Here is a 26400-nt window from a genome sequence, read left to right as displayed (position 1 = left end):
CCTGTGTCTTCATTGATAACTTGGTACAAATTAATAGAAGCAGGTTTTTGGTTATAAGCCAGCTGCCCCCTTAAATTAAAAAGCCCTTATTTATATTTATCAATATGGTTCATTACTATGAATTCATAAATGTTTCATTTTGTCAATTTTTAAAATATGAAAATATTTAAATCATAATAGAAAATAAATATTGGACTTTGTAATGAATTACATCACAATCCATGTGTAGTAAGAAATGAAAGACACTTATTTAGCAGAAATGGTAACATATCAAACAGCAAATAATATAAGGAGTGGTTTTAATCCTCTATCATTGAAAATTAGTGAAACTGTCTTTCACATATGACCAAAAATGTTTGGTCCAGCTCAAAACTAATCTTATTTTGTGTACTTTATATTATTATGTATTTTGAAAGTTGTACTGCAAGCACCGTCTAGCTTAGAACTCTTAGATATGAATTGGAATGGCTGTTCCTTGTGTGTGGAGTTTGGCACCAGGCTCTCTAGTTGTAATGCTCAAGTGTGAGTCGTTAAATACAGCACCTGCATTGACTATATTTCTGTGTCTTGGCTGTGTATGTCTCCCATTGTTGGCTTTTAATCTTAGTTCATCCCCTCACTTGCTTTATCCTGTCCAAGATTACACAATGAAGTAAAAACAGTAGTTCCTGATCTAAGTAATTATTTTGACCCCTCCATATTTAATTAACTTTCCTTAATACTGCCATTGATTTTGAACTATCAATGAAAACTGAATAGATATATTTTTTTAAAAACCTGGGGCCACCAATGAATGATGCTTCTCTTCCTCCCAGGTATTCAATAAATATTTATGGGCTTGAAAACTAGAAAACATAAAGTTATTTTCCCAGAAGGATTTGCTTCATTTGAACCCCCATAATGAAAGGCAGCAATTTATATTTTCTAAACTTTTACTTTGATCTGATGTCTCATTAAAACTATCAGTCACAAAGAATTGCTTAATTGTGTAGTAGGGCTATATTCAAAATATCCAATTACATTTCTTTCAATTAACTTTTGCTAGCTGATGTTTACAAGTAATTTAGTGAAATTAGGTGAAGGTTAAATTACTGTAGCAATCAGGGGTGTATTTAAGTGGTAAAATATAGAGCAGGAACTGCTTGTTCTTATAAATATGCATATTAACACACTGCCCTCAGGATATAACATCAACCCTCCTCATTTAATGCTAGTAATAAATCTCCATGTGCCACTGCTTCAGGATGCAGAACTCCATGATGTATACTCAGCCATTTAAACAAATTAGCTTTCCATAAACAGATTTTTAAACTATGCCCTTTAAAGCCACACTCTATTAATCTGCTGATATTCCCCAATTTATATTTCTAGCTCTAACATTTTCAAAATTCATACCTAAACTTCCAACTTCCAACTAATTATTACTAACTGGAAGCTTCTCAGGAAGAAGTGTTCCTCACTATTTTGTAAATTGAGCCTATTTATCTGTCTCCAATATAACTTGCTCCTCTCGTGAATTCTTTATTTATATGTAGTGTTGGCATCTTCCAGAATACAAATTTTATACATCCCCATTCGCATCCTCACAATGGCACTAGATGTCTCCTATTTTCTTCAGTCACACAAAAAATCTTTTTTTCTTCATTTTATCTCCCAATGCTTTAGAGACACCTTTGCTATTTTTGTTTCTAAATTAGCCCTTATTGGAAATTATTTCAGAAATAATTCAATAAATCCTTATTTAAAAAATGTGAAAAATGCCAGTACGTCCCAGGAAAATTAAAATGCTCTCCAATCACATAACTTGGAATTTTTCATCATTAAAATGTTTGTGTGTAAACTATTTTCTTACATGAATCACACATTTAACAACATATTTTTTAAATCGCAGTCTCAATGCTGAGATTGTCCCAGTTTTAGGGATTTTATACTCATTTTTTCTTCCTAGATATTTCTGTTAATCTATTTACATTATTATATTTGAAGTGAGTTATTTTTGTAGATAGTATATATGTAGGCTATTTTTTTTCTGCTCTGATAACCTGTCTCTTAATTAGTATGTTTAAACTATTGTCATTTAAGGAATTATTAACATGTATGGATTTAAATAAACCATATCATTTTTCATTTTTGTATTCTGTTTATTTTCTTCCCCCTTTGAAGAATGTTTTTGTTTAGTATTCCATCTTAATTTCTCTATTGTGATTTTGACTACGTCTCATTGAATTTTTTTTCTTACAGTTGCTCTAAATATTACACAATATAAACTGAATCTTTCAGTTTACTAAGCATTGATATTTACCAGTTGAATTTTAATGTAGAAACCTTAACACAATATAGGGCCTGTGATCCTATAGTTGTCTTATATATTATATCAGTATACACTGAAAATTCCAGCAAAGTTTTAGTTTTTGCTTTCAACTATCAAGTAGATTTTAAATAACTCAAGAACAGCTGATAATCTATTATATTTACCTTGACTTTTACCAGTTTTTTTCTTTCTTATTTCTTGGTGTCATTGTCCTTTAGTGCAAAGAACTTGTTAGCAATTTTTTTTTAGAGTAAATCTGTTTTCTGTGAATTGTTTTAGTTTTCTTTTATCTGAGAATCTCATTATTTTACTTTCATTCCTAAACAATATTATTACTGAATATGGAATTATGGGTTAATGATTCTTTCTTTCAGTCCTTTAAAATGTTATGCCTCATCCTTCTAGACTCTACAATTTATGATGAGAAATATGCGATCAGGCCAGGCGTGGTGGCTCACACCTGTAATCCCAGCACTTTGGGAGGCAGAGGCCTGCCAATCACTTGAGGTCAGAAATTTGAGACCAGCCTAGCGAACATGGTGAAATCCCGTCTCCACTAAAAATAACAAAAAATTACTCCTGTAATCCCAGCTACTTGGGAGGTCTTGGTGGGAGGATCACTTAAACCCTGGGAGGCGGGGAGGCTGCAGTCAGCTGAGATCACTCCATGGCACTCAAGCCAGGGTGACAGAGCAAGACTCCATCTCAAAAAAAAAAAAAAAAAAAAAAAAAAAGAAAAGAAGAGTAAAAAGCAATCATTCAAATTATTATTCCCCAATAGGGAATGCATTGTTTTTTTTCTCTGGCTGCTTTTAAGATTTTATCTTTGTCTTTAGTTTTCCAGCTTTGATTGTGATGTGGCTAGCTCTGAATTTCTTTAGATTTCTTCTGTTTGGGATTCATTCAGCCTCTTGAATCTCAATGTTTGTGTCTTTTACCAACCTTGAAATTTGAGGGGCATTATTTCTTCATATTATTTTTTTCAGATGCAGTCTTTCTCTTTTACTGCTAGAATTCTTTGAATGTATTTATTTTTTTGTGATGGAGTCTCACTCTGTCGCCCAGGCTGGAGTGCAGTGGCACGATCTGGGCTCACTGCAAGCTCCGCCTTCTGGGTTCATGACATTCTCCTGCCTCTGCCTCCCAAGTAGCTGGGACTACAGACACCCACCACCACGCCCAGCTAATTTTTTTGTATTTTCAGTAAAGACAGGGTTTCACTATAGTCTCAGTCTCCTGACCTCGTGATCTGTATGCCTTGGCCTCCCAAAGTGCTGGAATTACAGGTGTGAGCCACCACACCCGGCCTACTCCTGGAATTCTAATTTTAAAATGTTACAACTTTGGTTAATGTCTCATAGATAACGGGATTTTTTTCTTTATTCTCTTTCAATTCTCATTTTTTTTCTCTGTTGTTCAGACTGGATAATCTACTGATATATTTTCTAGTAATTGACTATTTTGCCATGTCTATTCTGCTATTCTGTCTATCCAGTGATTTCCTTATTTTGGTTATTATATTGTTCAGTTCTCAATTGTCATTTGATTATTTATGTCTTTTATTTCTTGTCTGAAACATTCAGTTTAACATTTGTTATAGGAGTGTTTCTGTCAAGTCCATGTTGACCTATGTTAATTACCTTTTTCTATTGAGCAGAAGTTTAGGTGGTGTTTCACGTGCCAAGTAATTTTGTATTGTATCCTGGACATTTAAAATGGGATACAGTGGCTCACGCCCGTAATCCCAGCACTTTGGGAGGCCGAGGCAGGTGGAGCACGAGGTCAGGAGATGGAGACCATCCTGCCTAACATGGTGAAACCCCGTCTCTACTAAAAATACAAAAAATTAGCCGGGTGTGGTGGCGGGCGCCTGTAGTCCCAGCTACTCGGGAGACTGAGGCAGAAGAATGGCATGAACCCAGAAGGCGGAGCTTGCAGTGAGCCAAGATCATGCCACTGCACTCCAGCCTGGGAGACAGAGCAAGACTCTGTCTCAAAAAAAGAAAAAAAAATATATATATGTGTGTGTGTGTGTGTGTGTGTGTGTGTGTATGTATACATACACAATACTCTGCATTATGTTTCCATACTATAAAAATATTATTTTTATTAATGCAGGCAATCAAATAGGATTAGATTCTACCAACCAACCTTCTGTGGCCTGCAACTTCAATGTCAGTTCAGTTTTTGAATCATCTGTAGGGTTTCTCAAGTCTGTCCTCAGTGTATTCTACCTAGCAGTCAATCTGGGACTTCAAGATAATTCATCTCTTAGTTCAGATTCTCGAAGTCTATAGTGTGCTTATTACGTTCACATTCATGTATGCATGCCCTGGAGATGACACCCAGAGCTCCTAAACTTTATAGTATGGATTTTTTTAGCTCTTTCCTCTCTGTGATCTCTAAGGTACTTCTGGTTATATGAAACAGTAGTCCAATTCAATAGAAAGAAAATTTCCTTTTCCTCAGAGTTTGATTCTCTTGGGTTCTCCCTCCTGGATACTGCCCATATACCATGAGGCTGCTTAGGTCTGGTGCATGAAAGAACACATAAAATTAATAAGAACAAAAACCTGGAGGAAGGAAGTGAAGGAGGGAGGGAAGAGATTTCTGCATTCTCTCCTTAGTTGGCAGTTTTCTTTCCAGCAGCTCAGGAGAAGCTAGTTGGCTTTGATTAGAGGTTTCTGTGTCTGAACTTCCGTACTCCTGGTTTCTTGAATTTAGGCTGTGTGGAATAGGGGTACAAGCAGGGAAAAAGAAAGGTAAACTCATAGCCAGTTTGGTGATCCTTCAAAACCTGGCATTTTTCCTCAATCTGCCCGCTGCTATTTACTTTTTAAGTCCTAATATTACTATCTCATTTATTCTGTCAGATCTCCTATTCATAAAAGGGTGAATTATGCTTACCCTATGTTATAAGAAGGCAATTGTCTCAGGATTATTCTCCCTGAGAGTTTAACATAAACAACTTGTCTTTAAAGTCTCTGCCCAAAGTCAGCTGTTTCAAAATAACTTGGATCACCACCACGTCTAGGCCCTCATCTCCCAACTAGCCACCTTTTCAGAATATTTTATTGTCAATTCATTTTGATTTTTAATATTATTTAATCATTATAATTTAACAATTTATTGCCTACCTTGTCTCACCAGAATATAAATGTCCTACAATCAGTGTATAAGACAACATCTATACACTCATTTATATTGTCCTTTTAATTCAACACATATTTCAACCCATGGCATATAACAGGTACTTAAGTTTTGTTAAAGAATGAATGTCATTATATACTTTCCTAACACATTATTTAAATTGGGGCATAATATTTTGCTATATGAAAATATGAGAAATTGAATAAATGACTATCCCTGTCTTACCTATTTTTATTTTTCTCTGTTTCAAGTGTATTTATTTCTTTATTATTTTTATTATAGATTCAGAGGGTACCTGTGCAGATTTGTTACATGTATATATTGTGTAATAGTGAGGTTTCAGCTTTTAGTGTATCTGTCACCTGAATAATGAACATTATACTGAATAGGTAATTTTTCAACTTTGACCCCACTTCCCTCTTTCTCATTTTTTGAGTCCTCAGTCTATTATGTCCTTGTGAATGTCCATGTGTACCCCTTGTTTAGTACCCAGTTTTAAGTGAGAACATGCTATTTTATTTTTTGTTTATGACTTACTTCACTTAGGGTAATGGCTTTCAGCTCTATGTATATTGCTGCAAAAGACATGATTTTGTTCTATTTTATGGTTGCATAGTGTTCCATAGTATGCATGCTACATTTTCTTTATCCAATCATCCATCAATTGATGGTTAGGTTGATTCCATGACTTTGCTATTTAATGTAGTGCTGCAATAAATATACAAGTGTAGTTGTCTTTTATATATATAATTTTTCCTTTGGGCAGATGCCCGGTAATGAGATTGCTGGGTCAAATGGGAGTTCCCCTTTTAGTGCTTTGAGAGATCTCCATACTGTTTCCTCTAGACATTGATATAGTTTGTTTGTGTCCCCACCCAAATCTCATCTTGAATTGTAGCTCCCATAATCCCCACATGTTGTGGGAGGGACCTGGTAGGAGGTAATTGAATCATGGGGGTGGGTTTTTCCCATGCTGTTCTCATGATAGTGAATAAGTCTCAGGATATCTAATGGTTTTATAAAGGACAGTTTCCCTGCACATGCTCTCTTGCCTGCTGCCATGTAAGATGTGCCTTTGCTACTCCTTCACCTTCCACCATGATTGTGAGGCCTCCCCAGCAATGTGGAACTAGGAGTCCATTAAACCTCTTTTACTTTATAAATTGCCCAGTCTTGGATATGTCTTTATTAGCAGTGTGAGGACAGACTAATACAGAGGTTGTACTAATTTACATTACCACCAACAGGGTATGAGCATTTGCTTCTCTCTGCATCCTCCCCAACATGTTTTTTTTTTTTCTTTAACTTTTTAATAATAGTTATTCTGAATGGTGTAAGATGGTATCTCTTTGCAGTTTTAATTTGAATTTTTCCTATTATTAGTGATGTTGAGCATTTTTTGATGTTTCTTGGCTGTTTGTATATCTTATTTTGAAAAATATCTGCTTTTATCTTTTGCTCACTTTTTATCGGGCTTAATTTTTTTTCTTTTTCTGGTCAAGCTGTTTCAGTTCCATGTAGATTCTGGGTGTTTTTTCCTGGATGTATAGCTTGCAAATACTATCTCCCATTCTGTAGGTTGCCTGTTCACTCTGTTGATTATTTCTTCTGCTGTGCAGGTGGTTTTTATTTTAATTAAGTCCCATTTGCCTACTTTTGCTTCTGTTGCAATTGCTGTTGAGGTCTTAAGCATATATTCTTTTCCTAGACCAATGTCCAGAAGAGTGTTTCCTAGGATTTCTTCTAGAATTTTTATAGTTTCAAGTTCTACATTTAAGTATTTAATCAACCTCGAGTTTGTTTTTGTATATAGTGAGAAATAGAGATCTATTTATATTTCTTCTGCTATCCAATTTTCCCAGCACCATGTATTGACAAGAATAACCTTTCCACATCATATATTTGTGCTGACTTCCTCAAAGGTAAATTGGATGGAGGTATATGATTTTATTTCTGGGTACTCTAATGTTCCATTATTTATGAGTCTGTTTTTGTACTAGTATCATGCTGTTTCGGTTGTGACAGTGTATTAGGGTTCTCTAGAGGGACAGGACTAATAGGATAGATGTATATATGAAAGGGGGTATATTAAGGAGTTTTGACTCACATGATCACAAGGTGAAGTCACAAAATAGGCCGTCTGCAAGCCGAGTAGCAAGGAAGCCAGTCGGAGTCCCAAAACCTCAGAAGTAGGGAAGCTGACAGTGCAGCCTTCCATCTTGGCTGAAGGCACAAGAGCCACTGGCAAACCACTGGTGTACGTCCAGAGTCCAAAAGCTGAAGGATTTGGAGTTTGATGTTTGAGGGCAGGAAGCATTCAGCATGGGAGAAAGATGGAGGCCAGAAAACATGGCCGGCCTAGTCCTTCCACATTCTTCTGCCTGTTTTTATCCTAGTCATGCTGGCAGCTGATTAGATGGTACCCACCCAGATTGAGGATGGGTCTGCCTCTCCTAGTCCACCGACTCAAATTTTAATCTCTTTTGGCAACATGCTGACTGACACACCCAGGAATAATACTTTGCATCCTTCAATCCAATCAACTTGACACTAAATACTAACCATCATATACAGCCTAGTAGTACAATTCGTAGTCATATAATGTGATGTGTTCAGCTTTGTTCTTTTTGCTTACAATTGCTTTAGCTATTTGGGTTCTTTTTTGTTTCCATATGACTTTTAGGATAGTGTTTTTTCTAATTCTGTGAAGAATGACATTGGTAATTTAATTGGATTTGTGTTGAATTTATAGATTGCTTTAAGCAGTGAGGTCATTTTAATGATTTTGATTTTCCAATACATGAGCATGGGATGTTTTTTGATTTGTTCATGTCATCTATATCTATCATCAGTGATTTGTAGTTCTACTTATAGAAATATTGTACCTCCTAGATTAAATGTATTCCTAGCAATTTTTTTTTAACTTGTGGCTCTTGTAAATAAAATTGAGTTGTTGATTTGGTTCTCAGCTTGAATATTATTGGCATATATGGAAACTACTGATTTTTGCATGTTGATGTTGTAGTCTGAAATTTTACTGAAGTCATTTATCAAGTCTAGTCTTTTGTAGCATTCCTTAGGGATTTCTAAATATAAGGTCACATCATCAGAGAGCAGATAATTTGACTTCCATTTTTCCATTTTGGATGCCTTTTATTTATTTATTTTTTTCTTGCCTGATTGTTCTGGCTAGGACTTCCAATAGGATGTTGAATAGGAGTGCTGAGAGTAAGATACCCTTATCTTGTTCCAGTTCTTGGGGATGAGGTTCTTTCAACTTTTCCCTGTTTGGTATGATGTTGGCTGTGGATTATCATATAAGGCTTTTGTTATCTTGAGTTATGTTTCTTTGATGCCTCATTTGTTGAGAGTTTTTACAATGAAGGAATGTTGGGTTTCATTGAAGGCTTTTTCTGCATTTATTGAAACGATCATGTGGTTTTTGCTCTTCTCTTTATGTAGTGAATTTCACATTTTATCATATGCTGGACCATCCTTATATCTCTGGAATAAAACCCACTTGATTGTGACAATCTTTCTGACATATGGTTGGATTCAGTTTGCTAGTATTTTGTTGTGAATTTTAAAATCTATGTTTATTAGCAAAATTGGACTGTAGTTTTCTTTTTCTGTTGTCTCTTTGCCTGGTTTTGGTATCAGGGTGTTATTGGTTTCATAGAATGAGTTAGGGAGGAATCCCTCCTCCTCAATTTTTTTGAATCATTTCAGCAGAATTGGTATCAGCTCTTCTTTGTACATTGGGTAAATTTGGCTATAAATCCACGCAGCCCTGAGCTTTATTTGTTGGGAGATTATTTATTACTGATTCATTTTCATTATTCATTATTGGTTTGCTCAGGATTTCTATTTTGACCTGCTTCAATCTTGGAGTATTTTATCTTTCCAGAAATTTATCTATTTCCTCTTGCTCTTCTAGTTCATGCTCACAGAAATGCTCATAGTTGTTTCTGATGATCTTTAGTATTTTCTTGGTATCAGTTGTAATGTGACTTTTATCATTACTGATGGTGCTTATTTGAATATTGTATCTTTTTTGCTTGCTTAGTCTAGCTAACTGACTATCAATTTTGTTTATCATTTCAAGGAAACAACTTTTCATTTAGTTGTTATTTTGTATTATTTTGGGGGTCTCAATCTCATTTAGTTTGGCTCTGATATTTGTTGTTTTTTTGATTCTGCTATCTTTGTATTTGGTTCATTTTTGTTTCTCTAGTTCCTTGAGGTGCAAAGTTAGGTTGTTAATTTGAGAACTTTCTCTTTTTGATATAGACATTTAGCAGTATTAACTTTCCATTTAACACTGCTTGTGGTGTATTCCAGAGGTCTGGTATATTGTGTCTCTATTTTCATTTGTTTCCAAAAATATTTTTATTTCTGCCTTAATTTTGCCTGCTTACCCAAAGGTCAGCAGTTTTTGAAGTTCCACATACTTGTGTAGTTTTGAGAGTTCCTCTTTGTTGTGACTTTTGATTTTATCCCACTGTTGTCAAAGAAGATAATTGATATTATTTCAATTTTTAAAAAAATTTATTGAGACTTGCTTTATGTCCAAGAATATGGTGTATTTTGGAGAATGTTCCATGCACAGAAGAGAATAATGACTATTCTGTGGTTGTTTGGTAGAATATTCTGTAGCTATCTATTAGGTCCATTTGTTCTAGAGTCGAGTCCAGTTTAGTCCAGAGTTTATTGATTTTCTGCCTCAATGATCTGTCTAGTGCTGTCAGTTGGGTCTTGAAGTCCCCCATTATTATTATATTGTTGTCTACCTCTTTTGTTAGGTCTAGTAGTTTGTATTTTATGAATCTCTGTGCTTTGGTATTGGGTACGTATATATCTAAGAGAGTTTGTTGAATTTAGCCCTTTATGGATTATATAATGACTTTTTTGTCTTTTTTCACTGTTATTGATTAAAATTCTGTTCCATATGATATAAGCATAGCTATGTATGCTTATTATTGTTTTTCATTTGTAAGATATATCTTTTTTCACCCCTTTACTTTAAATTTGTGAGTGTCTTTACCTCTTAAGTGGGACTTTTGTAGACAGCAGATGGTTCAATTCTTTTAAAATCCAATTTGCTAATCTGTATCTTTTAAGTGGAGCATTCAGGCCATGTATGTTCAAAGTTAACACAGATATGTGAAGTTTTTTCCAGTCATAGTGTTAAGTTAGATGCTTTGTAGTCTCAATTATATAACTGCTTTTTTAGGGTTTTGAGTGTTGCACTTATGCATGCTTTTACAATGGAAAGTACTGTCCTTTCATTTCCATGTTTAAAACTCTTTGAGCATTTCTTGTAGGACTTGTCTAGTGGTGATGAATTCCCTTGGCATTTGCTTGTTTGACATAGACCTCATTTCTCCTTCATTTATGAAGCTTAGTTTGGCAGGATGTAAAGTTCTTGGCTGGCATGTTTTTCTTTAAGCAGATTTATGAGGTTTCTACTGAGAAGTCCGCTGCTAGTCTGATGGTATTTCCTTTATATGTGATTCAATGCTTCTCTATAGCTGCTTTTAACACTTTTTCTTTCACTTTTCACTTTGACTTTGGGTAGTCTGATAATTATATGCTTTGGTTATTTTCCTCTTGTATAGTGTATTTCAGGTATTCTCTGAATTTCTTGTGTCTGGATGTCCATATCTCTAGCAAGATCAGAAAAATTGTTATTAATTATTCCTTCAAATATGTTTCCCAAACTTCTTACATTTACTTCTTCTCCCTCAGGAATGCCTGTAAGTCGTAGGTTTTGTTCCTTTACATAATCCCATAATCTCATATCTCTCCAAGGCTTTCTTAATTTTTTTCAATTATTTTTTTTTTTATTTTTGGCTGTGTTATCTCAAAAGAGTTGTATTTGAGCTCTGAAAGTTTGTCTTCTTCTTGGTCTAGTCTTGCTAAAGGATTGAAATGCATTTTGACATTTCTTTAGTAAATTTTTCATTTTCAGAAGTTTCTTTTTTTCCTAATATATCGCTCTTGTCCTTCATCTCCTGAATTTTTTTCTATTTCTTTTTGTTGTTTTTAAATGTTCTCTTTCATCTCATTGAGCTTCTTTCCAATCCATATTTTGAATTCCTTATCTGTCACTTCATAATTTTCATTTCGGCTAAGCTCCATTGTTTGAGAGCTTGTGTGGTCCTTTGGAAGCGTCACACCTTAGTTTCTTCATGGTGCTGGAGTTCTTATACGAGTTAATTCTTATCTGGAGAAGCTAGAGTTTTTAGTTTTGAATTTAAGTTCATTTGGATGGGCTTTATCTCCTCTTGGCGGCATGTCTGCTTTGTATTTTGGATAGGGTCCTTTGTCTTTGCTTTTTTCTGCGTTAGGAGGCCAAGGCTCTATATGAATTCCTGGGTATAGATAAGCTTAGTTTAATAGTTTTCTCAAATGCTAGTTGTTTGTATGTTGTCGTAGTGTTTTACTATGTGTGTCAGCAGGCTCACTGTCTCCTGAAGAGGTAGGGAGGTGGAGGTCACAGGAGAATTATGTCATTCCACAGTGCCATGTACTGTCAGCAGAAATTATAGTGGAATATGCAGTTCACCCTAGAGGACAGCAGGTGGCACTTGCAGGTAAGTTCCAACCAAACACTGAACAGTAGCGTCAGTGTTTGCCATGAGTTGTGCAGGTTGACCTCGTGGTCAGTAGATAGTGCTTTCAGTCAAGAGGCAGTTTCAGTGGTAGTAGTGGAATTTTTACTTGGCCTTTGTTGATCAGAGGAAGCACTAGTGTGTCCCAGGTGATGTGTGAGTCCATGGAGTTTTCAAGGGTCTCCCTCCAGGCCTCTGACACAAAGGGAACTAGAGAGGACAATGTGAGGCAGGGTTGGATGGTACAAGTCCATAACCAGGCTCTCCAAGATGGGCTTAAGCACTGGTTTTGACTGGAGTCCAGGGACAGCTCTCAGGCCTTTGGAGCAACTCTTCAAGAGGGGCAGAAGTGCTTCTTTCACACCACAAAGCCCTCTGAGAAGAAAACCAGACAAGGTTTTCAGTCCAGCAAGTGGCAGTGGAAACTGCCTGGCTCCCACAGCCCTAACCCGGAAGGTCTTCCGTGTCTGGCAGCCAGCAGCAGGATAGAATGCTTAGGCTAGTCTAAAGCTGTCTGCGTTCAAATCACAAAGCTATTCCAGGATTTCTAGGGTTCTAGACTCTATGGGGCAGAAACCACAGTTACCAGGCCACAACTTTCCCAGTCCAGTCTTGTAAAGGGAGGGATGCCCAGGTCCTAGGCCACTACACAACTGATGCCACGCTCTTCTCAGTGTTTTGACAGTGGCGGCTCCTTCCCCACTTGAGATTAGATCACAAATCTCATCTCCATTTTCCTGGAGAGTGTGTTCAAGTCTTAGGGAACTGGGACCAGGCCAGAGTATTTGCCAGGAACTCAAGCACCAGCCTGGATATGGAGGGACAAACTGCTCCAAGGCTGCCAGTAACTCAACTGGGGTGAGGCAATGGCAGCTAGGTTGTGGGCCCACCCTCTGTGGGAATGGCCAAGCAGGCAGTTTTGGAAGAGACTGGCAGGCATGGGGCCCGTGATTCAGATAGAGTCTGTCTTTGGGGCTCATAAAAGTGACCAGGCCCTGCTCACTCTCTGGCCCAGCAGACAGCAGCAGCTGCAGCTTAGGATACAGAGTCATGTGAGGTAAGCACCCAGAGTCACGCTTTGCTGCAGTGTTCAGCTCATGGAAGGCTTTGAGGCTCCACGTGCGTTCAAGCAGTGACTTTTCATGGTCACCAGGCAGCTCCATCTACCAGTCCAAAGATCTTCAGGTGTCAGAAACCTCCATAGCTAGAGTCTCAGAGGTCCACAGTGGGAATATGATACCCCAGGTTCCTTCACTGACTCCTTTCTCAGGTCTGGATCTGGGCCTCGGGCCCAGTCCTAGTATCTGGCAATGCTGAGCAGGCAGCCTTAATTGTTCCCTTTCAACCACAGTTTCTTCCATCACCTCTCTTTTGAATTTTAGTGCTCTCTTGCAAAAGATCTGTTCAAAGTGTGAAGATTGTCACGTTTTGTTTCCTCTCCATGGAAGAGGTGCTTTGTAACTGCATCTCACCAGCCATCTTGAACTCACACCCCTGTCTTACCTATTTCTAAATAAAAGCCTGTATGTAGGCAACAGAATAAACCAATAAACCTGATAGATATTTAATCTGTAAGTGATTTAAAATATTTTCCAATATTAAATTATTAAATAATTTGATATTATAATATTCAATATTAAAATCTAATATAAATATAAATATATTTTTATAATATTGAATAAAATTTGAATTCCACAATTTGATTATCAGTTGACTATCAGTACTTATTTTCTGTCATTGTGCATTGCTCAGTATTGCCTCCTTTATTTCAATAATGACATTTTCACCCTTTACCTTCCATTTCTGTTCTCTTTGCTAAGATCAGCATTCTCTCTGCCATCAATGTTCTCTCTAAGATACTGTAATGCAGAGGAACATTTTATTCAGCTACCTTAAATAGAAAGAATCACTTTGTTGAGTCTTAAATACATTCTCAAGTACCTCTTTCATTACACAGTACATATTGCTGTTGTAGAAATATTACATCAAGCCTCCTTTCATAACTGAATACTTTTTATTTGTTCATTAAAAGTATTTGTCACCTTTTTATGTTAACATAACTTATTTTTCTCAGTTTTCCCTAGCTTCTGCAAATTGGTCTTTAAAGACTTTTCACACAAGCAGCAAGACCTGCCAGGAAGTCTAAATCCTCATAGTGAATTCAGCTTCAGTTCACATCGTGTCTCTCATCCCTTTCTTCTTCCAGTTCATTTTCTCTGAAGCCCATCAATATGATGATAATAATCAACAGTTTGTTAATTCAATGACATTATTGTCCAAATATTCAACATGAAATCCAGATGTTAGACAGAAAAAAAAATGTGTTTTGTTATATTTTGGTTAACATCTTGACTTATTCATCTTTACTGATTTCAGAGTTTGGGATTAACTAGAGAAAATACATTAGCAATGAAGTGCCTTATATATTTTTAATTTTCTATTTTAGAATAAATTCTTTAACCAGTTATTCTGAGAGAAATAAGCTTCAAATAATTTTCTTAAAATTTCCACATGTTATGTGGAAATGTTTTGGAAATGTTAGGGATCACACGGATGCAGTGAACTATTAGTTGTACAAATTGATATATATTTTTCTGGCGCTGAATTCAGTCAGAAAACCACAAAAAGAACATTATGGCCATCATAGAAGTCTTCAGTAAAATAAGATATTTTAGGTATAAAATCTGAACTTGAAAATTATATCACAAATTAATGCTGGTGCTTTGTAAAGAATGAAGAAGGCAGCTCTGAAAAAAATCAAGTAATCTAGTAAAATTTTTTTTGAAAAAATAAACCAAGAAGGATTTTTACAATGTCTAGCCCATTAAACAAAAAGTCAATTTGGGATATAATCATAAGGAGAGCTTGAAAAGGGAATGACTTACATAAAGCAATAAGAGAACCTAAGAATGTTATAGGAATAATAAATCTTATCAAACTACATTTATTTCATTTATTCATGAAGTTATGAGATACTGCTTGGAAATACACCAAGCAAATGTTTTACCACAACTATAGCAAAGAATTTGACAAGGTCTCTCATTATATTTGTATTTAAAAGATAGAGTTTTAGCTAAGCATGGTGGCACATACCTGTAGTCTCAGCTACTTGAGAGGCTGAGGCTGTTAAAACTGCCAGTCTCAGGAGTTCAAGTACAGTCTGGGAAACACAGTGAGATGCCATCTCTAAAATAATTATTCAAAAATATGAAGTTTTGCAAATCATATTTCAGGATTTTTTTTTCAGTGTATTGGTATCCCCAGATAGAAAACAATTGCAGACACAAAAAAATCAACTTGTTATTCCCTGTCCACTTTCTTCTGTTGCCTTTTCTGTTTTTAGGCTTCCTCTCATTAGTAGTGCAACACAATGATGTGGAAATTTCACTCTTTTTTCAAACGTTTTTTTTTCTCTCTCTCTTTCTCTCTGTCTCTCTAAAGCTGCACTTAGCCACAGAATTCATAAAAACTCTATAGAGAGTTTTTAATGTACATATAACTTAGACCCTTTAAGTTTTGAATTTGTTACTTCATCACTTCCTGACAAAACCCTCACTGATTTTTCTATTCTCCAAGTGAGCTAAGCCCAATCAACACCTTACAACAAGAATAGGTAAACTCCTCCAAAGATAAAACAGCTGGAAATCATTTCTAATGGCTACTTTCCACTGTGAAATTTTAGTCCATTTACTTCTTTGCTGCTGTCACAACTCTCTTAAGCCTTTAAAAATGTTATTTTGCAGAGACTGTTCATTCCTTAATGTATGTTCTTGGTGCCTTTGTTGAAAGTGAGTTGGTTGTAAATGTATGAATTTACTTCTGGATTCTCAGTTCTATTCCATTAGGCTGTGTGTCTGTTTTTATGTGAGTATCATGCTACTTTGGTTAGCATAGCTTTGTAGTAAATTTTCAAGTCAGGTAGTGTGATGCTTCCAGCTTTCTTCCTTTTGCTCAGGATTGCTTTGGTTATCAGCGTCTTTCACAGTTCCATATAACTTTTAGGATTGTTTTTTCTATGAAGAATGTTGCTGGTATTTCAATAGGAATTGCACTGAGTCTGTAGATCACTTTGGGCAGTGTAGATATTTTCACAATATTAATTCTTTCAATAAATAAACATGAGATATCTTTCCACTATTTTCTATCCTCTTCAATTTTTTCACCAGTGTTTTATAGTTTCATTGTAGACAGCTTTCACTTCTTCAGCTAAATTTATTCCTAATCATTTTATGTTTTTTATTGCTCTTGTATAGAAGATTACTTTCTTGGTTTCCTTTTCAGATTGTTTGCTGTTGATGTGTAGAAATGCTATTGATTTTTTGTATATTGATTTTGTATCCTCATGCAGAACAAAACAAGACCCCTATCTCTCACCATATACAAAAATTAAAAAAAATTAAAACGTTAACTGTAAAACCCACTTTTATATTTTTTACATTTAAAAAGTTAAAAATAGAAAACTACTATAAAATTAGTAGAAGAAAACATTGGGGAATCATATTAAGACTCTGGTCTGGGCAAAGATTTTTTGGGTAAGACCTCAAAAGCATAAGAAACAAAATCGAAAATGGATAAATGGGTTTACATCAAGCTTCTGCACTGTAAAGGAAGCAATCAAAAGAGTGAAGAGACAACCTCCAGAATGGAAGAAAGTATTTGCAAACTATCCACATGACAAGGGACTAATAACTAGAATATATAAGTAACTCAAACAACCAAACTGCAGAAAAACAAAAAGAAAATTGGTTTAAAAATGGGCAAATGATCTAAATAAACCTTTCGCAAAAGAAGACATACAAATGGCCAAGAGGTATATGAAAAAATGCTCAGTATCACTAATCACCAGAGGACGGCAAATCAAAACCATAATGAGATGTTATTATAGCCCAGTTAAAATGGCTATTACCAAAACAAAAACAAAAACAAAAAAAAATAACAAATATTGCCAAGGATGTGAGGGGGATCTCTTTTGCGCTGTTGGTGAGAATATACAGTATTATAGCCATTATAGGAAACAGTGTGGAGGTTCCTCAAAAAACTAAAAATAGAAGTGTATTCTCTGCTAATCCCATTGATGCATACAGATCCAAAAGAAGGGAAATCAGTGTTATATGTGCACTAGCATGTTTAATGCAGCACGGTTCACAATAGGCAAAACATGGAATCAGCCTAAATGTCTATTAACAAAAACTAGATAAATAAAATATTGTATATATACACAATGAATTATTTATTCATCCTTAAAGAAGAATGAAAACCTGATATTTGCAGCAACATAAGTCAAACTGGAGGTGATTATGTTAAGTGAAATAAGTCAGGCTCAGAAAGACAAATATCACATGTTCTCACTCACACATAGGAGCTAAAAACATTAATCTTATAGAGGAAGAGAATAGAATGGTGGTTTCCAGAGACTTTAAAATATGTATAAATTTTACATACATACGCCCATTGTGTATATATGTGCATATGTATATATGTATATGCAAATATGCATATACAGTGTGTGTATATACATATATACACATATGTATATCCAATGTGTGCATATATAGTATGTGTATATACATATATGCACACATATTATATGTGTATATATATATACACTCAATACACTTACAATGTGTATATATCCATATACACACATTTTATGTGTATATATACACACTCACATACAATGTGTATATTGCATATATATACACATACAATATACACATTCTACATGGGTATATATATACACACATTTATGACATATATATATATACACACACACAATGTGTATGTTCCAGAAAAAAAAAATCTATCTGTATATACACACACAATGTGTGTGTGTGTGTGTTTCTGGAACATATATATTTCTGGAAAACGTTGCTAGTTCCCTTATCCTAGTTTTAGTTATTTAATCTTTTGAATACTTACAAGGCTTTATGTTTACTTTTCTTATGTTTTCCTTAGTAGAGAATGCACACATACATTCAAATTATTTTTGTACATTATTTCCCTGTAGAACAATATCTGAGAAAATATATGAGGAGGAGAAGACAATGAATGCTTCATCTTTTTCCACCATTGCACCTATCACATTGTGTAATAAGTGATAACAGAAGAATGAAAAAACTAGCATTTCTTGAGTATTATTTTTCACTTGCTGAACATTATATATAAAATGTCACCTCTTATAATGTTTCTGAAATACAGTTATTATTTATATTTTATACATTTGGAAACTAATGATCAGAGAATTTATGTATTTATTTATGCACAGGAACACAGCTGCCAAAGATACACTGTATTTAAAACTAGACATGGTTGGCTCTAAAATATTTTCTCTACCCTGTTCTATGCTATTCAAACACTAGACGTTCTATATACATCTGGTGAAAAAACAAAGGAATAATTGTATAAAGAAATAAAATAAAATGTATTTATTATCCACTATATAATTTAGAATGTTCTAGGACCTTAAGCATTCTGTTTAGACTTATTTTATTCTCACATGTGTCCTGAGGCAGTATTTTCCCTGTAGTATAGATAGAGAGACAGGTTCAAAGAGATTAAATTATTTTTCTACCATAGGACAGCTGGTATATAGTTTGGAAGAATTTTTGGCTGATGGGACAGTGCAAATCATCCTTGGAAATTTAATGTAATATCTCACTAGTTTGGAGCACATTTTAGGGAGACCAATCATAAATACTGAAATATCACTTTTTTTATTACTGAATCATTTCATTTTTTAAACTAGTTTTCTAAATAGTGTGAAGTTTCATTACAAGTTATATTTCTCCTTTACTAATTTGCTTAGCAAATCTCTCTTTACAGAATACAAATGTGATTGGGTAATTTCTTGGAGCTATCACATTCCAAATTAGTGGTGCTGTTTTAAAAATGTATCTAATTCCTTTATCAAAATATGTAAATAATTGTAGTAATAGATTTGTTGTCTGTTAGCAAAATAGCAAAATTGGAAAGTCTGCCACATCTTATCTTTCGGCCTTTCTAATACCTTCTTATCTTTTGGGCCTCAATTTAAACATAATTTCTTCAGTAAACTCTTCCCGGGAACTGCTCTTAATACCAGGATAGATCTCATGTTACACATGTAGCTGTTTACTAAAAATACTTGTAATCAATTGGTTGATGTCTTTCATCTCTATTGGGTCACAGGATCTATGAGGGCAGACACTTTCTCTGCTTTGCTTACTGCCCTATCTCAGGTATCTCATTCAATTTCTGGTATATAATTTTTTAAATGGGTGACTTACCAAATAAAGATTACAATCTTTAGCGGAGGTCTCTTTATGTTTAAAGCATTTAATCCCAATATTCGTTTCTGTAAAAATGTTCTTGAACTTTTCCTCATAAGACCAGACTATAATATCACTCAATATTTTATAGTCAGCAACCAGTAGTAGAAAATCGAATAAATGCTAATTAACATTCACCTAATTTTGTCTAGTCATATTATAGCACCTATGTTTATTAACAAAAGCATTCTACCCTCAAGGTTTTTCTTTGGGTCTGAAATTTGCATAATAGCAAAATAGACCTCATAAACATGGTAAATTGCCAAATGGCTTAGGTATTATAATACATAGACTGATTCATTTTTGTGCTTTATTTAATCACTAATATTCATTTATAGATAAATATATAGATATGTACTTCTTTGCTGAATGCATCTTTCTTCCAAGTTGTTAGTATACTGCTGCTTAGGGCGGTTTCAAAACCCTTCACTGATAAAACAAATGAAAGTCACTTCTTTAATCATGCTATCAAAATAAAAAGAAGACACAGCTTTGCGCTGTTTTTTTCTAAACTATGGCAGACAACAAAACTGTTCTGCAAAAACATTTAAACCCTATCCTTTGAAAAGAAGCTGGAAATCAAGTCAATTTTATTAGTTTGGGGAAATGTTATTTCAGTTGTACACAGATTTACATAATATTTATTATATATCATGATGAACAAGTCAAATGTTTTCTGCAAATATTCCTTAGTCACAGAGATTACCATTCAAGTGTACCTACATATGTAAGGTGATGAATTTTATTATGTAATAATTAATAATTTATTATTCATTCATTCAACAGATATATATTGAGTTCTGAATATGTAATAGCTACAATTCCATGTGTTGCAGTTATAGAGATGGAGAGGACAGTCCCAAACGTATGGCGCTTATAGTCCCAAGCAGTCAGAGATGGACTGTATAATATGCAGGGCACAGGGCACAAGAATGAGGGAAGTTGTTGACAGAACCAGAAAAATAAACCTGTTCTTCAAGGCAATACAAAACAAAACGGTTTCATCCTTCTGCAGTCTCTTTTTGACCTGTGATGATATGTTTTTTAATTTGCTACTCAAAGTGGCACTGTCTTGGGAATAGTTACACATACCGCCTTCGTACTAGCTCACTGATTGAATCCCAAAAGGATAGACTACACCCAACAGATTTCAAACTCTAGTCAGTTTCCCTTGGATTCCTGGACCCCAGATGGGTGAGAGGCCCAAAAGTCTGAGTTCACAGTGAATCACTGAATCACAGTGAATTACTGAATGCACAGTGATGTGCCAGCCCTGGATGGAGACAGCCACCACACTTCACACTGTGGTGCCATGGAACACTTACCTGACTCTGTTCTGACCTTCCTTGCACCAATGGCCAGCTCCCACCTGGAGTCTGGATGCAGTGGGTAGAGATGACAAAGGGGAAGTGAAGTGGGGCCCAGGCCCCAGGCAGCAAAAGGAATTGAGGATCTACTTAGGGGAAGTGAGAGGCAACTGCAGGGAGACTGCCTGTAAGGAAAAGTTTTAAATCCTCTCCCCATCTCTCTTTCTCTCTCTCTCTCTGTCTCTCTCTCTCTCACACACACACACACACACACACAAACACACACACACACACACACACACACACACACACACACACACACACCCCTTACATTGTCCTGCCAGGCTTTATTTAGAAAGCACAAATCCAATGACTACAAATCATTGAAACTCCAGTGTGGAGCCCTTCTGAGAGTGAAGCTCTATGTGACTGCAGTAATCATCGTCCTCTTAAGTTGCCCAGCAAGCAGGAGAGAGTAAATGGATAATTAGAAAACACCGTGAAGATTCAGCAGCAGGGTATTATGGACACCCAGAAGAGGAACAGCCATCTCAATGTGGGTTTGCCTCTTATGTTTGCACTCAGCCTGGCAGTCAGGGAAAGTTTCTTAAGGGGTGTGACTTTTTTTTTTTTTTTTTTTTTTTTTTGAGACGGAGTCTCACTCTGTCGCCCAGGCTGGAGTGCAGTGGCCAGATCTCAGCTCACTGCAAGCTCCGCCTCCTGGGTTCACGCCATTCTCCTGCCTCAGCCTCCCACGTAGCTGGGACTACAGGCGCCCGCCACATCGCCCGGCTAGTTTTTTGTATTTTTTAGTAGAGACGGGGTTTCACCGTGTTAGCCAGGATGGACTCGATCTCCTGACCTCGTGATCCGCCCGTCTCGGCCTCCCAAAATGCTGGGATTACAGGCTTGAGCCACCGCGCCCGGCCGGGGTGTGACTTTTGAACTGCATCTTTAAAAATAAGGAAGAATGGTCCAACTCAAAAGGCAATAGAAAGGTATTCCAAGTAGAAAAGGAAAATTCTGGAAAGACACTGAAAGCAAGTTGTCAGCTTAGAATAATTTACTGTTCTGGAGCCTAGAAATTAAAGTAGGTAGATATAAAATACAGAAAATGAATAGGTAGAAGAAAGCAGGTCAAACTGGGCCTAGGATATGTTACTAAAGAGCTTAATCTCATATTTTAATAACCCCTTTAATCCCTTACTAAAGGCACAATTGTGTACAAAATTGAGAGTCACTATAGGGTTCTAAATATGGGAATGTCATGGCCCCAAAGAGTAAGCTGCAGCACATCCAAAGCCGGCTTGGTGGACTACTACAAACTAGGACCGGACAGCCTTTTCCTGAATCTAAAAGATTAAGTGTAGGTGGTCAGGCATGGTGGCTCACACCTGTAATCCCAGAACTTTGGGAGGCCGAGGCGGGTGGATCACGAGGTCAGGAGATCCAGACCATCCTGGCTAACATGGTGAAACCCTATTTCTACTAAAAATACAAAAAAAAAAAAAAAAAAAAAACCATTAGCCGGGCGAGGTGGCGGGCGCCTGTGGTCCCAGCTACTCCAGAGGCTGAGGCAGGAGAATGGCGTGAACCCAGGAGACGGAGCTTACAGTGAGTCGAGATCGCACCACTGCACTCCAGCCTGGGTGACAGAGCGAGCCTCCGCCTCAAAAAAAATTTTAAAAATTAAAAAAAAAAAAAAAAAAAAAAAAAGGATTCAGTATAGGTGTGAGTTTGTGTGCTCTCAATTTGTCTAAGTTTGGAAGTGAGATTTCAAACATAAATAAGTTTTGGCCAGACTCAGTGGCTCATGCCTGTAATCCCAGCACTTTGGGAGGCAGAGGCAGGCAGATCACCTAAGGTCAGGAGTTCGAGACCAGCCTGACCAACATAGTGAAATCCCATCTCTACGAAAAATACAAAAAATCTAGCTGGGTGTGGTGGTGAGCACCTGTAGTCCCAGCTACTCAGGTGGTTGACGCAGTAGGGAATCACTTGAACCCAGGAGGCAGAGGTTGCAGTTACCCAAGGTTGCACATTGCACTCCAGCCTGGGCAACAAGAACAAAACTCTGCCAAAACAAACAAACAAAAACCCATAAATAAGTTTCAAAAGTATATTTCAAGCCAATTTATACATACAAATTAATTCAGAAAGAAAATCTGAAGAATGTTTCTTATCATATTTTCTCTCAGGAAAATGGGGAAGCTAAACCAACTGGTTGGGATTTGATGACATTGTCACAGAAATTGCTCTCTTTGAATAAAAAAGCAAGAAGAGAAGACTCTGTGGCCAGGAAGACTTCACTGACAAGCTCAGAACTCGTCTCCTCGTCTGTCTAATACAATGTCATATATGTATACACACACACACATATACACACACATATATATACACACATATATATCATAATAAAGATCAAATTAGTTATTACTCATGAATACACTTTTTAAAAACTTAAGTATTCTAAGAGTTTAAATTATTTCTTTACAGAAAAAATGTGAAACTCGGATTAGTCAGAATTACAAAAAATGTACGATCTTAAAACAGACAGGAAGTATAAAGAAAAAGGTTGGCGTCATTAGGAAAGAAAAATTAGAGAAGATAATTAAATAATGTGGTTCTTATCTCTGAGAATTTAGTTTCTAGTAAACATATCCAAAATATTTAACTTCTCTTAATACCTGAATTTAGTATTTTAAGTTTGAGATACAGGTAGACACAGTTCTTTTTTACTTTTTTTGGCCGGGGGGGGGAGGGGGGCAGGGGGGCAGAGTTTCGCTCTGTTGCCCAGGCTGGAGTGCAGTGGCGTCATCTCGGCTCACTGCAAGCTCAGTCTCCCGGGTTCACGCCATTCTCCTGCCTCAGCCTCACGAGTAGCTGGGACTACAGACGCCCGCCACCACACCTGGCTTATTTTTTGTATTTTTAGTAGAAACAGGGTTTCACTGTGCTAACCAGGATGGTCTCGATCTCCTGACCTCATGATCCACCCACCTTCGCCTCCCAAAGTGCTGGGATTACTGGCGTGACACACCGCGCCCGGCCTATACTCACTACTCTGAAAACTATATTTTACTTTTTCAGTGTATCAAAAACTGCTCAAATGGATTATATAATAATTTCAGAAACTGGTAGCATATTTTTCATCTCCAGGGAATAATTCTTAACATTTTGTAATATTAATAAAGATTTATAAAACAGAAATAAAAATACACTGTAAACTGCATAACTGAACAATTTCTTAGTGTAAACTGAGTAGCAATCAATTAGGAGAGAATGAAGGCTCCTAGTGGCAATGCATGGTGGTGTTTTTATTTGGTACACGCATTTTGTATCTGTGGAACTCATAACCAGAAAGGATTGTGCAAGTCAAGGATGTTGCAGCTAGTTAATTTGATATGCATTATTTATAGAAACCTGGTCCATTTTTATTCATGGAAAACGATATTACTGCTATTCTTATCCCTGATTCTACTGTTTGGAAAAAGAACGGAAGCAGACAATATAAATGAGTAATAACGAAAGAATCAAATATAGTCCTATCTGTATTTCAGCATTTCCGATAATAGAGCCTGCACTACAGTTCTCTTTTTCCAGCTACTAATAACTCTCTTGCCTAAAGACAGCGTTAAGTGAAACCTTAGGAAGCAATAGATTAGAAAAGTTATTTTGGTTTTATATGTTTTATTTAACAACATAGGTAAAAAAAATGTCCGCTAATATTGAGTTCCAGGGAAGAACATCTCTATCCAAGCTAATATGCTAATCAAGCATGTATTACACGAATCAAGCTAGAGACATAAGGAAAACACTGGACTCTAGAGTCATGACTTTTGAAATATGACCTCTTACTTTTGTATCCATTTATACATTCAAATGCTTTCAGATAGAAAATCTCAAGAATATTTCTTATCTAAAGCAGATTCAGAGTGTGTAACCTTATTAAACCAGAGGGATTTGAATCACAGAATATTACAAAGAGCTCTGTTCTTGTCAAATGCTCCAAAGCAGAGGTGTTGCCACCTTCTTGCTGATGTATTTACTCATGTCACTTTCATCTCTTTTTGCTTCTTTTTCCTATGTGTAAAATGAGGGAATCGTCTCTATGATTTCACTGATCTATTCAATGCTGTAAATATTTATCAATTGATTCATTGCAACCCATGTGTTACCTAGGTCCAAGAATTTTCTTTCCACTTGAGATATAGATTTGATTGACCTAATAGAAATTTTCACTCTGGAATTCCAGAATTGTACCCAAGCATCTTTAAGCGACCCAGAGAAATATAAAAATGATTCATATTCTCATGGTTGAAACATTTACTTCCTTGTTTAGTGGGCCTTTTTGGCATCCTATATATGCAATTTTTGCCCTGAATTATGTCAGTTTGGACTTGAAAATAAGCTCACTTCTTGCTTTTGAGGAAAAATAATGCAAAACAAAACAACACCATGGGTGTGTGCACGCACACACACACACACACACAACACACACACACGCCTTTCAACCCAAGAAATTGGTTTATTAAATGTTATTGAAGAAGATGAAAAGGTAAGAATGGTATCATAACAATAGAAACAGTTTCATGAATTAGCAAACCTGTTTCATGAAGAGCTTTTGGTCGCTGAGGGCTTTTAATAGCAACTTTTGACTTCTTTGGCCTAAAATTTTCTGGATTCTCTGTTGCTTTTCTTCTTTCCTCTTCAGCTATTCTTTATCCTTCCCATGAGGAAACTCAACATCTTATCTTGTTTGTCCTTGGTTTCCTGCCCACTCATCCCAATATTAACCTTTTTAATCTTCACTTCATGAGGGAAATTTGTTGCCAATGTTAAGTGCTGATGTTTATCCCCTACCAGCTAGTTTTTAAGCACCAGGCTGGGATGTGAGGCATATCATTATTTTCAAGGTAGAAATAATTTTTGTATATATCAGGTATTTGGAAGTAGTAGATGTGTGATACCCACACTTTGTACTGCTGGGAGATAATGTAAAAGTTAAAAGTTTCTTTTTTAAAAAAAGTTTTGTAAAAGTTCTAGAATTTCTAAGAGTTTGTAAAAGTTTTTCTCTGTTGAGAGCCAGCACCTTGAATTATGTCTTATTGGAAAGTCTGTACCATTTAAAGATAATAAGGAAAACTAATAAATATTCTTTATAGATAGTGTGGCTGACAGTTAAAAAGCTTTAATCTGCATTCAACGTCACAATACTGTTCGTAATTTCAATGCTTCCTAAGTGATATACTTGTTAGAACTACACATCACTGTGCATTCACCACTTGGGGTTCACTTTGCTCCCTTGGGTTCTTTCATTCACTTCCTACCCAGTTGTTTTCTAAGTATCTCAGGCAGCAAAATGATGTGGGAAGAGAGGAACTTGTTAAGGTGGAGGGACAACCCTCTAGTCTCCAAAAGAATCAATACTTGTGAAGTCGATGGCTGACTGCCCAGTTATCTCCTTGATACAGACTCTGAATGCCTGAACCAGATATCAGGAAGAGGCAGAAAGATGAAGCAGCTGCCTTTGTTCTTTCACTCTAGCAAACTTGTTTTCTTAAGGTGGTATAACTTGTGTTAATCACTGAGAATAATTCTGACTTCAATATTGTTGTCTTATAGTCACTGAAAACAGCACTTATATTCAGGTATTACATAGGTTTTCAAGCTTCTGTTTTGAGTTATCCATTTTAATTTGTTTCTTATTT

This window comes from Rhinopithecus roxellana, chromosome 16 (genome assembly GCF_007565055.1).
Source record: "Rhinopithecus roxellana isolate Shanxi Qingling chromosome 16, ASM756505v1, whole genome shotgun sequence".
In the NCBI taxonomy this organism is placed as follows: domain Eukaryota; kingdom Metazoa; phylum Chordata; class Mammalia; order Primates; family Cercopithecidae; genus Rhinopithecus; species Rhinopithecus roxellana.
This window is presented reverse-complemented; position numbering follows the sequence as displayed.